Genomic DNA, 9,779 nt, shown 5'->3' on the forward strand with positions numbered 1-9,779 from the left:
AGTTTCTCTTTCAAGCATAGGACTCTCGCTGCTGTGTCGGATCCGCTTTGGACTGGACTCTTGCGACTGTGTGGATCCATTATGGATTGAACTTTCACAGTATCATGTTAGACCCGCTCGACATCCATTGCTTTCCTCCTCTCCAAGGTTCTCATGAGTCATCATTATCACCGACGTCCGGGGTGTGAGTTTTCCTTGCCCTTATGTGGGCCTACCGAGGATGTCGTAGTGGTTTGTAGTTGTGGTTTGTGCAGCCCTCTGAGACACTAGTGATTTAGGGCTATATAAGTAAACATTGATGGATTGATTGATTGATATTTTATTACCACTGTTGTAAGGTGTGTTGGATGCAAGAATTTGCCATGTTATTGAATATTCAACATTATTGTCTTTGAGGTTCCAAATGTGCTTGCTGAGTTCTGTAGAATTCCGCAAAGTCTGGTTTCTAAAGGAGGCCTTGTGATTATGCCATCCGGTTTTAAACGCTCCCTCGGTTAATCCTACGTACGTTTGTCGGATGTGTTAATGTCCTTTGCTTGGTAAACGACTGATGTTTGTAAGCACCCCTCCCCCCCCCCCCCCCCCGTTGAGAGGGCAATCAGGTTTCTTGCGACAGTTACATTCCTTATTAGTTTCAGAGTCGTTTAGTCTGGGGGTAGGCAGTCCTTTTGCAATTGCTTTGTTGTGGTTTGGAATGATTTGTTGTATGTTATTCATATATATATATATATATATATTATATATATATATATATATATATATATATATATATATATATATGAACTACTTGAAAATATATAGGGCTTCACGGTGGCAGAAGGGTTTAGTGCGTCTGCCTCACAATACGAAGGTCCCTGCAGTCCTGGGTTCAAATCCAGGCTCGGGATCTTTCTGTGTGGAGTTTGCATGTTCTCCCCGTGAATGCGTGGGTTCCCTCCGGGTACTCCGGCTTCCTCCCACTTCCAAAGACATGCACCTGGGGGATAGGTTGATTGGCAACACTAAATTGGCCCTAGTGTGTGAATGTGAGTGTGAATGTTTGTCTGTCTATCTGTGTTGGCCCTGCGATGAGGTGGCGACTTGTCCAGGGTGTACCCCGCCTTCTGCCCGATTGTAGCTGAGATAGGCGCCAGCGCCCCCCCGCGACCCCAAAGGGAATAAGCGGTACAGATGGATGGATGGATGAAAATATATACACCCCCCAGCTACCCCACCCCTCAAGGTCACAAGGTTGGCAAGTATGCATGGTAGTGTGTTGCGGCACAGTGGTTCATAAACACTGCTCTAATGTGTGTGGGCAACCTATTCCAGGATTGTGTTCCTCATACAGGGGTGATGACCATCTGACCGAATTAGTTATTGTTATGTTATTTTTTGCTTTGGAAAAATGTAAACTGTAATCAAGTTGCAAACAGCCCTTTCAACACATTTATCAATATACCTCATAAAGGACAAGCGGTAAAAAAATGGATGGACGGATGGATTTTCTGTACTGACCTGAGAATAGACACTCCAGCACAATAGGTAGGAGTATGCACCAAATGACATTGGTTTGCGACCCCGCCAAGAAACAAAGAAGAAGAACAGGAGTTTATTGCCCAATCATGTGCAGCTGGAAGAGAAAAAAAGTGACCTCGTGACTGGGCGTTCAAACGACTTCTTTGCAAACGGTCGCGTCAAAGAGGCAGGAGGCTATGAGCTCAGAAGGCAAAGAAGGGCTGACCAATGATAACTTTTCGTATTTTCAACAATGTTGAAACGTATTGACGTGGATTTTCCGCTTGGAAATGGGACGAGACTGATGTCGTACTCAGGAAAAAAAGGGTAAGCAAATGCTTCTTGAACCGGACAAAAACTAAAGATGGTAATAAATAACACGCAGGGTCTTTTTTGCACGACGCAAAGTGGTGGTAAAGTTTTGAAAAAAACAAACAAAAAAACACACAAACCCGTGGACTGAGACTTTTTACACTTGTATTAAAATGTAGGGCGTTGTTGTAAACTCGCAATGTGAACCATGAATTGATTAACGTGGACCCCGACTTCAACAAGTCGAACAACTTATTCGGGTGTTGATGTTGTAATCACAATTCCAATGGCGCGCAATTTGCAAAATGCACAACCGTATTTTAAAAATTTAATGTCAAATCAAATCAAATTAAATGTTTTTTCTGTTGCCGCCCGCGACCCGACCTCGGATAAGCGGAAGATGATGGATGGATGGATGGATGTTTTTTGGATTCATCACTATTCAGTGTACATCCACGACTAAACTACTGACTAGTGTTACCATATCTGAGTTACTGTGTGTAGAAATATGGGGAAATATTTACAAAAGTACACTTCATTCACTATCTGTTATTAAAAAAGATCAGTTAGAATAATACATAATGTTGGATATAGAGAACATACAAACCTTTTATTTATTGAATCAAAGATACTGAAATTATACGACATAGTGGAATTCCATCCATCCATCCATCCATTTTCTACCGCTTATTCCCTTTTGGGGTGGCGCTGGTGCCTATCTCAGTTACAATCGGGCGGAAGGCGGGGTACACCCTGGACAAGTCGCCATCTCATCGCAGGGCCAACACAGATAGACAGACAACATTCACACTCACATTCACACACTAGGGCCAATTTAGTGTTGCCAATCAACCTATCCCCAGGTGCATGTCTTTGGAGGTGGGAGGAAGCCGGAGTACCCGGGGGGAACCCACGCATTCACGGGGAGAATATGCAAACTCCACACAGAAAGATCCCGAGCCTGGGATTGAAACCCGGACTGCAGGACCTTTGTTTTGTGAGGCAGACGCACTAACCCCTCTTCCACCGTGAAGCCCATAGTGGAATTGCAAACAGCTAAAATTTACACAAAGCAAACTATGACCTGCTTCCCAAGAATATGCAACAATTCTTCTCAACAAAAGAGGAGAAATATAATTTCGCCCCATTTGAGGAGATGAGTTCATCTGATGCATCTGCAGCAGATGTTATCCCATTGCAGCACTCACGCGTCTTCTCAAGAAAGAAGCTGAAACTGACCACGGAGTCAAAACCACTAAAAGTGCACTGTTAGAAGCTGTCAACAGACGTTTTAGTCAGGCAGACTCTGAACACTTATTCTGCATGGCGACTGTGCTCGACCCACGATACAAGGATCACTACATTGGTGTGGAGAAAAGGCAGAGGGTAAAGGAAATGGTCCAGGCTGAATCAGACTTATTAAAGCCACTTGGAGACAGTGAAGTGACGCACAGAGAGGGCGCAGAGAAAAAAAAAGAATGCGCACCACAGAGGCAGCGCGTGCGCCCTCACTCTCTGACATGTTTGAAGAAATCCTCAAGGAAAACGACTCGGATTCCAGGCAGACGAGTACGAGTGCAACTGCTCAACAGCTGGACTGTTACCTGTCAGAAGTCCTCATCCCCAGGAGTGACAATCCTCTAACATATTGGAGGACCAATCAAGACCGCTTTCACAGATGGCACGCAGGTAATAACACTTTTACAGCCCTTTTCAAAACATAACTACAAAGTGGTTTACAGTGTTTTTTTTTTATTTTGTTTGTCTTTTAAAGTGATTTATAAACACTTTTAAAAACAAAATATATATGTAATTAATGAAACATAAAACATAGGAATACTACAAAAAAGTGCATAAGAGAAATTGTGTTTATAACAATGAGCTGATGGGAAAGGGATTGGTTTATTTTCTGTATTATTTATTTTTATTGTTTGATAATAATGAACTGAACCTACAATGTTGTTTCCATTCCAAGGTACTTGTCTGCTCCATGAAACATTACAGACAGTGAGAGGCTTTTTAGTGCAGCATCCAATGTGCTTGATGAGAAGAGGAACAGACTGACATGTGACAAAACAGAGAAGCTACTGTTCAGAAAGGAGAACCTGCCACTGTTCCTGAAAGAATAGGCTAAGTAGACTTATGCCAAAAGGACAATAGTTCATTTGTTATTTGCACTTAGGTTTTTTCAATGCACTTTAATGCATGTTTTTGTTGGAATGTCTCCAGCAGGGGTCAGCATAGGTTCAATCATGGGCCAGATTTCTTAACCTTTTTTGGGGGGCTTGACATACAGGCACAGTTGTTGATGTTTTTGTCTGACATCTAAGACAAATTAAAATTATTTTCTACATAGTTAGTTTCCTTCTTTTTATTCTGAAGCTGAAGTACTGTTATTGACAAATCTGTTCTGGCCTGGGATATGTTGTGTACCTGTATAAGTGTATGAGGTTACAAGCACACACTTATTGAGATTTAGTGGGGCCTCTGTTTACATTATTAGCCTGTGTAGGCTACATACATAAGTGTATGAGGCTACAAGCACACACTTAATTGAGATTTACTTGAGCCTTCTGTTTACATTATTAGCCTATCTACTGTGGCTAAGCAGACTTTTGCCAAAAGGACAATAATTCATTTGTTGTGGGTTTATCCATTTTGATGCACTTTATTTTTTTTTTGAATGCATGTTTTGTTTGAAGTTTTAATATAAATGAAAAACTTTGTGCTTTTTTTGAAAAGCAAAGGCTACTGGAATATTAAAAAATTTCAATATTTAATTAAAAAATACTTTATTTGAAAAACATGTCTAAAAATGTATTCTAAGCTATTTATGCAATATAAAAAAAATTGTGAAAAACTGCATTCATTATTCGGTATTCGGCCTTCGGCCAAGTATGTAAATTTTATTCGGCTTCGGCCACAAATTTCAATTTCGATGCATCCCTACTGTATAGTGATGAATCCAATAAACATTTGATTTGATTTGACATTAAATTTGCAAATTGCGCGCCATTGGTATTGTGCTTACAACATTACCATTTAGTGGTCGATTGTGCGGAATATATAAAGATAGAACAATAAGATCATATGGACAGCCATAAGTGTTTACATTTTGCTTTTTATTTATTGTTTTACTTATTTTTTGTCTGGTTTTGTATTTGCTCTGTATCATTCCTTGAGGTGTATATTATTATTTTCTCTGTTTGGTTTATACTTTATGAAGTTTTTTGATTGTTTCATTACATTTGGATGTATGTGTTGGTTTAAATGATATTCAATCAATCAATGTTTACTTATATAGCCCTAAATCACTAGTGTCTCAAAGGGCTGCACAAACCACCACGACATCCTCGGTAGGCCCACATAAGGGCAAGGAAAACTCACACCCAGTGGGACATCGGTGACAATAATATATACATGAAAAACTTTGTGCTTTTTTTGAAAAGCAAAGGCTACTGGAATATTAAAAAATGTCAATATTTAATTAAAAAATACTTTATTTGAAAAACAGATTTACTTGTTCTCATGCTATCTGAACTCATTATGTTCTCTGTTCGCTGTACATATCCTACTAAGTAAGACCTACACTGTTTCAATGTCCATTTCTCTGTTGATGCAATTGTTGACTGAAGTGCTGATATCAATAACTTCATGAAGTAAAATAATGTATTATGTCAAAGGGGGCAGGAAACTATAAGATTTTTCTTCATCCTGCTCCTTCTGAGGCGTGTGAATTTAAATTGTATAATTGAGGTATAATTGTGTATTGTTCAAAATGCACATCAATGAAGGAGATAAATAAAGAAATGAAATGAATATGTACTGTACTGTACAAACTTCTAATAAAAGTTTCAGTCAATCAATCAAAAACAGATATAAACATGCCAAAGTACTGCGGAAATGTACCTATACACAGTTTAACAATATTCTCCGTAATGTACCGCGAGAACCAGGATAATACACAAAAACTCACTTGCAGGCTACATATTTCAGAAGTTATTGAGAAACAAGAGATGTCCGACTTATGTTTTAAGTATAAATATTAGGACATTTCCAGGCAACTTCAACCTTTTACTAATACCCTCCTCCATTCACATCCCATCTCCCCGGATTGTAAATAACCTAATGTAAATAATCAAATGTATTTCTAATGTATATACTTGTTCTCATGCTATCTGAACTCATTATGTTCTCTGTTTGCTGTACATATCCTACTAAATAAGACCTACACTGTTTCAATGTCCATTTCTCTGTTGATGCAATTGTTGACTGAAGTTCTGATATCAACCAAAGCTCCTCATCCCACCCCCCAAATTATAAATAATGTAAATAATTCAATGTATATACTATGTTGATTAACCTGTGTGATGACTGTATTATGTTGATAGTATATATTTGTACCATGAATTGATTAACGTGGGCCCCGACTTAAACAAGTTGAAAAACTTATTGGGGTGTTACCATTTAGTGGTCAATTGTACGGAATATGTACTGAACTGTGCAATCTTCAAATAAAAGTTTCAATCAATCAATCAATCGCTTTACACTCAAAGAGGCTTATTAAGCTAAAGTGATTGTTGCGCTACAGATAGATGGATGGATAGTACTTTATTGATTCCTTCAGGAGAGTTCGTTCAGGAAAATTAAAATTCCAGCAGAAGTGTACAGAGTTGAGATCAATTTAATTAAGTAAATAATGGGGGTATAAATGGAAAAAAAAATTAAAAATATTAGTTTATAGTTTATTTTTCTTCGGTCAATGGTCAACAAAATAAACAAACAGTTTTACATAAACAAACAGATGCACATTCATAAACAAACAGTAGTACATTCATACATTTAAATAAATAAAAAATGTTGCACATCGAAAGGGTTTTGGCTGAAGTTGAACACTTATTGCGCCTAACCCAATAAACAAAGTCAAGTACAAGATGAGCTTCCAAAAAATATGAAATTTCTTTTTCACAACATATCAATACACATTGTACACAACATAAACATTGTTCAATTATATACACAGTAAAGACATGTGAAATATCCTTGTACGCGTGTTAGTTAAACCTTTGTACCAATTACATAAAATGTACAAACAATTATACTTCCATTACATTCATATCCCACATTTAGTTTTTGATTAACATTGATCATAGTATTAAGTACTGTGTTGATTCAAGAGTGATATCTTTTTCCAACTGATTAGTCTTAAAGTTTTTTTTTTAAAATTAAAATTACAATAAGAATCAAAATAAAAAGTGACAATTGGAATAAAAATATAACAGTAAAATAAGAATATAACAAGAGAAACTAGGCAGTAGTGACCATGTTATGAAAAAGTAATGGCAGGGGATGCAAAACAATAACAGTGCAATACTTTTTCAGTTCGTACTCTTGTTAAATTATGTTGCAAACTTTAGGTGTTTAAAAGCAAAAGATACATATAGATCGTCGCAGTATCGTGTTGACCATCCCTGTTTTTTATGAAATATACCCGGAGATTCCCAGACCTGTTTGTGACCTTGGGAACGGAGCGTTGACAATGTTGTGGTTTTTCCTGTTTTCATCACCACGTTGTACTAAAGGTCATAAATCACAATTCGTAACCGGATGGAATTTGTGAGTGCATTGTTTAGTCTTTGGAGGAAGACATCTTACATCAGTGTTTCCCCCAGATAATGTGTTAGTTAAGGTGGTGTGTCTCCAGGGGAATGGTGGCATTGCCCAGGGCAGCCAGTGTAAGTCGGCCTGTAACCGTCATGTCTCCACCTCATCGCTGCCACCACAGTTGACTACAGACTGATTACATTGATTACATTGTTTGTTGGGGATGCACGATGGTGCAGGGGTTAGTGCATGTGCCTCACAATACAAAGGTCCTGAGTTGTCCTGGGTTCAATCCCGGGCTCTGGATCTTTGTGTGGAGTTTGCATGTTCTCCCCGTGACTGCGTGGGTTCCTTGCGGGTACTCAGGCTTCCTCGCACCACCAAAAACATGCACCTGGGGATAGGTTGATTGGCAACACTAAATTGGCCCCAGTGTGTGAATGTGAGTGTCAATAATGTCTGTCTATCTGTGTTGGCCCTGCGATGAGGTGGCGACTTGTCCAGGGTGTACTCCGCCTTCCGCCCAAATGCAGTTAAGATAGGCTGCAGCGACCCAGAACAGGGCAAGCGGTAGAAAATGGATGGACATTGTTTATTAAAAAATAACCAAATAACAATATCTTATACAAACCCCGTTTGGGAAATTGTGTTAGATGTAAATATAAACGGAATACAATGATTCGCAAATCCCTTTCAACCCATATTCAGTTGAATGCACTACAAAGACAACATATTTGATGTTCAAACTCATAAACTTTATAATAATTAACTTAAAATTTCACAGCTGCAACACGTGCCGAAGTATTTGGGAAAGGGCATGTTCACCACTGTGTTACACCACCTTTTCTTTTAACAACACTCAATAAACATTTGGGAACTGAGGAAACTTTGAAAGTGGAATTCTTTCCCATTCTTGTTTTATGTAGAGCTTCAGTCGTTCAACAGTCCGGGGTCTCCGCTGTCGTATTTTACGCTATTTACGCGTATTTTACGCTTCATAAAGGGAACGCTAAAAAATACAACAAAGATGGCGGGGAGGAGACACAGTCCAAGCAGAGGCACGTAAATAAGACACCCTGGACAAGTCGCCACCTCATCGCAGGGCCAAAACGGATAGACAGACAACATTCACACTCCCATTCATACAATAGGGCCAATTTAGTGTTGCCAATCAACCTATCCCCAGGTGCATGTTTTTGGCGGTGGGAGGAAGCCAGAATACCTGGAGGGAACCCACGCAGTCACGTGGAGAACATGCAAACTCCACACAGAAAGATCCCGAGCCTGGGCTTGAACTCAGGACTAGTCAGGACCTTCGTATTGTGAGGCACATGCACTAACCACTCTACGACCATGCTGCCAGCTGGGTCTCATTATGCAGCAGCTGCACTGGGTCATAACTAGTTTAAACAAAAAGATGCTTGGAGTGGTGTCAGGTTTGCCTCTGCTCATAGATTTTGCGACCTCCATGTGGCAGTCCAATAGATCAAAGAGACCGACACCTCGACGGCGCATTCCATCGCACATAGTGGAGGTTTACAAGCATTACGCCTCTTGCCTGATTAGATCAAAGACAGCTTTTGTCTTCACGCATGGCAACCTGAACTCATACCAAACAAGTTGTGTGATAACTTATGTACAATTATTCTGAGAATGATTATGAACAATAGGCAAAATAAAAAAAGTGCAGTTTGCCTTTAAACAAAATGAAAAATACAATTTTAGCTTTCAAAAGATTATAAACTGTTATGTTTTGTGGCTCCATATTTTTCTTTAGTTTAAGATGAATCACCATGGTTCTTTTGACAGTAAAAGCCGCCGACCTATGGGCGAGAGGGAATTTTATATTGCCTAACTAAGGCATTTTTAAAACATTTGGAACTAGCTAGCAATTAAACTGGCGATAGGAACTTTGACTTTTTTTTAGAGCTGTCTAAAATTAAAATAATCCATTACCAGAACAATGTATTTTATTACAATAATATACATTTGTGCAATAAATGAATGCCTAATGTAAAAAGTATGTGGTAAAATTATTTCAAAAGATAAGGAAATAATCTGGTCTCTTAGAGCAAACTTTTAAACCACTCCTCACAATTGATGCAGATGAAAAACTGTCAATTCAATTATCCCTCAGAAACACTATGATTATTGTGATTAAAACTTTTGACAGGACTAGTTTCTATTATCAGCTCTGGTTTATACTTTCATGCTTTTAAAAAAATATATATATATTTTTTAAACACTGTCTTGATTTCGTTTTTACCAAATTAAATGTTTCTTCCTTACAGAAAAAGATGATACATTCTGAAATTGCATTTTGTCAAACAACTCTTCTCTCTTACTCTACTCTTTATAATTTCTGA

Source organism: Nerophis ophidion, linkage group LG12, assembly GCF_033978795.1.
Source record: "Nerophis ophidion isolate RoL-2023_Sa linkage group LG12, RoL_Noph_v1.0, whole genome shotgun sequence".
Taxonomy (NCBI): domain Eukaryota; kingdom Metazoa; phylum Chordata; class Actinopteri; order Syngnathiformes; family Syngnathidae; genus Nerophis; species Nerophis ophidion.